Consider the following 7,803-nt stretch of genomic DNA (forward strand, 5'->3'; position numbering starts at 1 on the left):
TTTCCCTGCAACTGGCAGCCGGAGAGTCGACAGTGCAACGCTTTGATCAGCTGCGCTTGACAACTCCTACAAACCTCTACCGACTCCTTGCCATCAAAATATCCCCGAGCCATGTGCCAGTGACGCGAAAACCTAAATCTTTCATGTTTTTCTTTTCGGCCGATCTCAGAGACTCCGCATGCCCCATTTGTTAAAAGCCTCCAACACTCCGACGGCCGAAAACTGCTACGGCGCGCGACATAGGACCAATTTGATCTTATCGGTGCAGATATCTGGTCAGATCTCGTGCGATTCGGCACGCAGAGTCCTATTTGTTTACCGTCTGCCTATAAAACATTTCACACAATTGTCGTGGTTCAACCTGACTCACAAAACGCGCTTAACCGATCTCTGGGAGCAGCCATCTTGATATGTCACGTGGTCAGTAATGGGGCAAATGGGAAATGGGGCGGCGCCCGGAGGGACGGGGCAATTTTCGGCCGATGGTTTACCGCTCTAAGTCCACTCAAGCTCGTTGGCGCCAACAGATTTTACTCTCCGATAGCAGAAAGATTCCGTCTAAAAAATTTCGAAAAAAAATTGTTGCTGAATTGCAGTTACGGAGTTTCTGGGAATTATTAATGCATTTTCGACCAAATAATACGCAAGGCAAATAAAACCCAGAAATATGTCGAGGATGTTAGCTGAATAAAATTGAACGCAATGCAGGTAATCATGCATAGGATATTTACATCTTTTGCATCGCACTTCAGTCAAAACTACCGCCCTTCCTCTTTCTGAAAGGTACCTCTGGACGGGCCCGGATCGGCAGCCGTAGAGTTTTCCAGATAGAAGCTGGGTATAGCTTCTCAGATATAAGTATTGCTCGCGCTGCAGAACCCAGGGATCCTGGGTTCAATACCCCACCCCTGCTCGTTTCGATCTAGATAAGCATCGTACCGGCGTGCGGTCGTGTAGCACTACTGCATGGTGCACGTTGAGGACCCCAGGCTAGCGGTTGTAGTGCACTGGCCGAATTGCTCATCTACAGCTGAGAGACTAGTCGCCAGTTGAGGCATACTAACTTCAGGTTGTATAAAGATACACACAAACACACAGATATAAGTATTTTACTCATCATTTTTGAGGTTTGTTAGTTCAAAATATGTACTACGTCGCCGGCAGGATTTCCTTCTGATAAATTTCGCCAAAAATAAAAAAAATCAGTGCCACCAAAACTACAACAAATCCTTTCCTGGGTTTTGAAAACTTCTAAACTAACCACATATTCCATAAGAAAAAAAAAAAAAACTTTAAGCGAAGCTAGATTTTAAATGGTCTCGAGAACATTTGCCACGTGCATTTCAAGATCATGACGGCCATCGTGTAATGATATACAGGCTGTTTCTTGAAACTCTGAACAAATCGCTCCTGAAAAAAGTACGCATCACATAAAAAAATGATTAATGTCTTATTGGCATTTACCAAAGGACCTATTTGGGTAAATTAGTAACGTTCGATAAGATGGTTCTTCTTTAACTTGTGATTGCGTCGGGACACTGAGACGGAAGCAGCATATGGTCGCTGATGGTCTCAAATCGAAATAAGGTGGACAAGACTCTGCTAAGAGCAGATAGAAAAAAGTCTATTTCCAAGTCAGTCATGTTTGGAACTCCCTCAGCCGAAATCCCTCTGGCTCGTGCCTGCGACTAGCCTAATCCTCTTATTTTTCCTCCTGTCTCTCGCACTCGCCCGCACGAGCGCCGTCAGTTCACTCATACAGTGGGGCACACGAACAAAGAAAAACACGTAAACGAAAGAAAGGGAAAGTGGGTACCGCTCCTGTTTCTACTCACGACGACAGCGGGACCGATTCTCACGTGTATTATAAGACTATTATTACTTTTAATTAGTTAACTTTTTAATTAGTGAATTTAAAGGTGCAATTTCTATTAGAAACATTCTGGGCATCATCAGAAACCCCTAATATAGCGCACAAAAGATAAGGGTCGTAAACATTTTACAGCGCTTTAAAAAAAAGTTTTAATTTGATCGCGTTTTGAAGTTGCGGTTTTCTATCAACACGCATCTCTGCACCATCGCTCCTGCTCCCCGTGCCAAAAGCTCGCGAACGTACGTGGGCCTCCAAGTATACTTCGCGTCGCACGACCACATCATGTACTCGAATCCAAGAATCAAAGCTTATGCTTGTCATTCGAACAGGGGCTCTAATCTCGTTACTTAGCGAGAAACTCGGCGAGGAATTCAACCGCCGTGATTGGCCGCCGCCACGGTCAAGCGTGGCGCCGGCCAATCACGGCTGCCAAATTCCTCGCCGACTTTTTAGGTAAGTATTCAGATTAGAGCAGCACCTCCTAGATAAGAAAGCCGTAGTGCTGAATTAGATGGCGTCATCAAAGAAGGCCAACTCTGGACGCAGATTGGAAGCGAGGGCTGCGTCAGCGCTCGGCGTCGAGTCGAGTTTGAACCGAATGTTGACGCAATCATCGTGTCCGATCCGCGCCCAGCGTTGGCCTTCTTTGATGACATCCTCTCATTCAGCACTACGGCTTTGTTATCTACACTCTAAAAAAAGTATGTGCGTCTACTTTCCCGCACAACACTCGGAGAGCCAATCAGCGCAACTTACGGAGGCAGCTCAGCGAAGGTCGATGCTGAATCATCTGTTTAGACCAACGAGGTAGAGGGGCTTAGAGCGATAAACCGGGGTTCCGGTCTGCACTCGAAAGTGACCCCCATAAGGCGGCTGCCATTGTACGCAAATTTGACCACTCGTCACATGACCGAACCAAATGCGTGACGTCACAGGAAAGATGGCAGCGCCCAAGCAGCGGCTGGCCCCAGCTGGGCCGGAGCTTGTCGGATGCTTTGTTGGTTGTCGTTCGTCTCGGCGAGTTGATTTCAGGCGCAGAAGCCGTCATATGAGGCCGGTCGGCAGCGACTTCAGAGTTCAGCGTGATGTCTGACGTAGGTACAAGGTGAAAATACGGAGGAACGGTGTGCATTTCGCTGGTGACCGACGGCGATATTGCCACGGAAGAGACAATCTGCCCTACGTTGCTCGCACCTCGGATTGATTCGGATACCGCTAGGATAAAATTTAAGGCGACGTTTCTGTGCTCTCGTTGACCGTCGGAACCTTCGAGATCCGCAGTGAAGCGTGTGAAATGTATGGATACACTACAGTTTAGCGACGGAAATTGTGTGAGTCGTGCTTGGCAGTGTGCAATCGTGGTGTCGCTTCGTTCAAATGCCCGAAGGCTCACTTTGGTTGCGCGTTGCACCGTAGAGCTGCCTTGCCGCTTGTAGTTCCCGTGCCGTGCTAAGTGATACTGTGCTGCTTCCCAAATTGTTTCGGCGTAGACGTGCTCTTTTACGAAGCACAGGTGTGCGGCGCGCCGAAGAGCTGCCTTCAAGCTTGTATACTTCGTTTCAGCTTCGGTCCAGACGCAGCCGATGCTACAAGCGCGAGCATGTGGCCCAGAACAGTGCTTGCACTGCACGAGCGCGCGTGCTTGGCAGGGATGCTAAAAGCCCGGAGCTCGCGCTTGTAGCTTTGGCTGCGTCTGGACCGAAGCTGAAACGAAGTATAGTTCCTGTGCCGTGCTTTAGGTGATGCTGTGCTGCCTACTAAATTGATCTGGCGTAGACGTGCACCTTCACTGAGCACAGGTGTTGCAGTTGGTATTGAGTCCGCTGGTCTGTCGCACGTTTCGTCGACACCAAAGTTTCAAAACTCGTTACGCGAATTGCAAGCTGTGTGGACATTTCATCGCGCGCGTTACCTACCCAGTCCACCCATGCACGCCGCTTTGCGACGGCAGTCTGCAGCGGCTCATTATCAGAAAAGTGGTCTCACATCGATTTCAGTTCAGCTCGTCCACGGCAGTCGCCAGACCCCGAAGGAGAGGATTTATTCGGACAGAATGCCACTAAAGCAGGGCAGCTTCTTTAGTGGTCAGGATAGACTCTTTTTTGTCTGTTTTGTTATATTGTCTCGGATGCTTGCTCCAGTCCTATTTTCTATCAATATTTACTATTCTGGAAAGTTCCAGGCCATGCTCAGCTGTCATTGTATGTTCTGGTGGAGGTGTTGCGCACTTTACCCATAGCCCTTCACTCTGTGTCTACCCTGGCGGCTGCTCAGTCGAGCTGCCCGATAACAAGACACGGGTGGTACATTATCCCGAGTCTTAAACCCCCGGCGAGCCGTGAACCAAGTCCTATCCCGAGCCCGGCAGCAAAATTGCAAGACGAGCGAGTACCAAAAGGGCGAAACTCGGAAATACACCACGAAGAACTTGAAATCCAAGCCAGGCGCTGCTACCAGCAAGAACCAACGGAATTAGGTCTTTTGCCAGAAAAACCGAAGCTGACTAAGCCAACAATGACAACCCTGTCGCAGCAAACCACGTTCGCTCCCACCATCGTTTGCATGCCCGTCGCACCTCGCGCTCCGATGCCCTTTCACGCAAGGTGCACAAGACGTCGAGGGCTGGATTGAACAATATGACCGTGTTGCCCGCCACAGTGGGTAGATGGACAACCAGCTCCTGCAGAACCTATACTTCTCGTGGAAGAAGCTGTGAGGCACTGGTTTGAGAACCACGAATCCTCCTTAACGTCGTGGGAAGTTTGCAAGACCGAGCTGAAGTGCATGTTCATCAGCCAACATTGAAAAGAGACAGCCGAATTCCCGATTCTGTCCAGGACACGGCCCCAACGAGAGCGTCACCACCTTCGTGGAGGATGTTTTGCTTCTGACCGAGCACCCACGCCAACCCTGATGCTACAGAAGACAAGAAGCTAAGAATCCCATGTTCCTCATGTGAGGGACACCTTCAGCAGCCTTGTCCGCAACCCCACGACAACATTCGAAGGGTTCATATCAATGCAGCTTCCAACATTGAATGCACACTGCAGGCCCGAGCACGTCAGTATTAAAAACTCCCCAGCGTCGCGACACTCAAGTCGTCCAGCTGCAACTTCGACGCCAGCCCCCCAGGCATCCGTGGCATCATTCACTACGGTGTCCGGGAGGAGATAAGGAAGATAGTTCCTGCCATCAGTTGCCCGGCTTTAATTTTGATCGCCGAGATTTTTTCAGAAGTTAGACAGGCATTTCAACTGGAGACTTCTTCTGGCGAAGCGGCATCTGACGAGACGAGGGCGACTTATGCCACAAAGTCACAACGACCACCACCGGCTACCTGTTACTATTCAATGCCAATTCAACGAAATACCCCAACCGAAGCATTCCCGATATCGAGAAGAACCAGTGTAGGTCCGCGCTGAACAAAGTACACCGAGGAAGACGGAAGTACTGCGAATGGCCAACCGAAAACCACTCTGCTACCACTGCATGAGGCCGACCTTGTCTACTGGAGGTGCCCGTACCAATGAATTGGCTTGCAAGGGTTCGTGCCGAACGGCCCTCGACCACCTCTCGACGAGCGTCCGGGGAAGATTGAAGATTATCTTCGGCGGTCTTTGTCCCTGGTGCCGACATTACCCCGAAGCTCGTGATCTACTTCATCTGGACGGGAGGTAAGCACGACAAAGCAGGTGAGCGGCAATGCAAGGAGAGTTGATCTGGTGTCGGTTGTCGCCCAAGGACAATACCTAAAAATTTGCTGACACTAATTATCTGTGTCCACGCCATGAAGCACACAATTTCCAACTTTGAGGGAGAATGCCGCTCAGTGACCTTAAGAAATAGAATGGTTGGTTTCTCTCAAAAGTGGACTGCAAGCATCACGAGACTTCACTTTGCCACACAAGACTTGCACAAGTTGCAGTGGTCATGGGATGCACAATAAATCTCCATTACGAAATGGAAGTGAAATGGCTTGGATAGCAAACATTGTTGCCAGCTATCAAGTCAACGGTACAGCAAAAGGCACAGCCATATAACCAATACATGCCCGAGCTTGCTGCATTGATGCAGAAAACTACCAGGAAAATTTTGCGGATTAGAAGCCAGCCCTGCAGCTTCAGTGCATCAGATGTCAGTAGGCGCACATGACGTATGATTAGACGGCATCAGTCGGTTAAAGTTGCTACTCGACCAAACTGAACACCGACGTGCCAGGAGCGTCATCCCACAACAAGGTCCACAGGTATTACAATTGAACGCCTGACAGGAGACTGTCGCAGAAAAAACTCGTTCTAGAACCATTAACTAAGAATCAATAATTATGTAATGCAGTGGAAATAAACATTTGATACACTAGCCAGATAAACCTATTTCCGCTTGCCTTTATGCCTTGAGAGTTTATACACCAAGAATTGTGTTCACCCCACGCGCAGGTCCTTTTAAAGACACTCGCATCTCTGACCCTTCAATATTAATTGATGGGACATACCAGACTGGCAGACTTGTTGCATTGGGCTGCACTCATTCCACTTTTCCTGAACAGACCTCTGAGCATATACTTTAATCGTACGTGTTGATGCATTGCTATATAGCAGGACACTTCCTATACGTAGACCCTTTGCAGTAACCCATCAAGCAACACAACTGCTGCCATTTTTTTTTCGGCGTAAAGCACACAAATGGGCCCCAGTTCACGTCAAATGCTAATGCAGCATTCGAGTCCAATGGGCGCTGAGCCGAGTTCACAGTGATGGCGGACGTAACATTCTTGTTGAACAAATGGCCAAAGTATGAAAGCCTGGGGTAATTATAGTAGCTACTGTAATTTGTTTCATCACAATTTGGCAAACAGCAAAGGCTACAGTCTTGGTGAGCCAATATGCACGTTGGAGAGAGGCACATGACAACATGTCATTCAGAGTGCTCGTCTGCACAGATTTGTCACACACCTTCGCTCTGTCTCTCTGATTGGCTCGAAGGGGCTGTGGCGGTTATCCTTTTCCAGGTTACAATGATACGAATTATAGACAACCCCCACTTTTCAAAAAAAAGGCTATTGAAGAGACCGAAAGGAATGGTCAACATTTTTCAACAAGACTGCTCTTCAGGCAAGGGATGAACCAAATATGAATCATCTTATCCAGGTAATTAGACGAAGTAAATAATTGACTGACTAATACAAGGCAGTTTTGATGAGAAAAAGTATTGCTGCAATAAATCCTACGAAAGGGGGAAAGGTGCAGTTAATCTATGCATACACTAAAACAGTTGTTGTTATTGCAAGTCGAATAGCTTTGAAGCAGGTGCCTGCAACGATTTATTCATCCCCACACTCAATAAAACGTCATCCTCGTAGCTGAAAATAAGTGTGCACTTCGCACTCACCAAAAAAGGAAGAAAGGCGATCGAATGTAGAATCGCCGATTAGCACAAAGGGCGCAGGAGCTTCCTCGCTAAAAGTTGCTATGGTTATTCGGTGACGCAGGCCTGAAACAACTTCTCCTAGGCCCTAACGCGACGTATACCTTTCGCGTCGATTCATAGCCATTTCAATGTTCAAACAAAGCTAAGAGAACGCGAAAATTTCATGCTAAAAGCACTCAAAGTTCTATCAATCCTCGAACACATCCCGGAATCCGAGCACCGGTACGGCGATACGGCTGATGCTGTCTCACAGGTGTTAATATCCATATGATCCAGAGCGATCTTGCGCAAAAAGGGTATAAATTCTCATTCCTTCATATTTTCACAATATACCTGCGTCAGCGAGCACGAAAAAGCCCGAAATCGTCGGAAAGCCGCTGCACATCACGGCTGCCGCGCACCGAACAAACTCGCATCCGCCAGCTCTGGGCGCTGCCATCTTACCTGCGACGTCACGGCACTTGTGAGGTCACGTGACGAGTGGTCACATTTGCGTAAAACAT

The sequence above is a fragment of the Ixodes scapularis genome, unplaced genomic scaffold (assembly GCF_016920785.2).
Source record: "Ixodes scapularis isolate PalLabHiFi unplaced genomic scaffold, ASM1692078v2 PGA_scaffold9__187_contigs__length_104089568, whole genome shotgun sequence".
Taxonomy (NCBI): Eukaryota; Metazoa; Arthropoda; class Arachnida; order Ixodida; family Ixodidae; genus Ixodes; species Ixodes scapularis.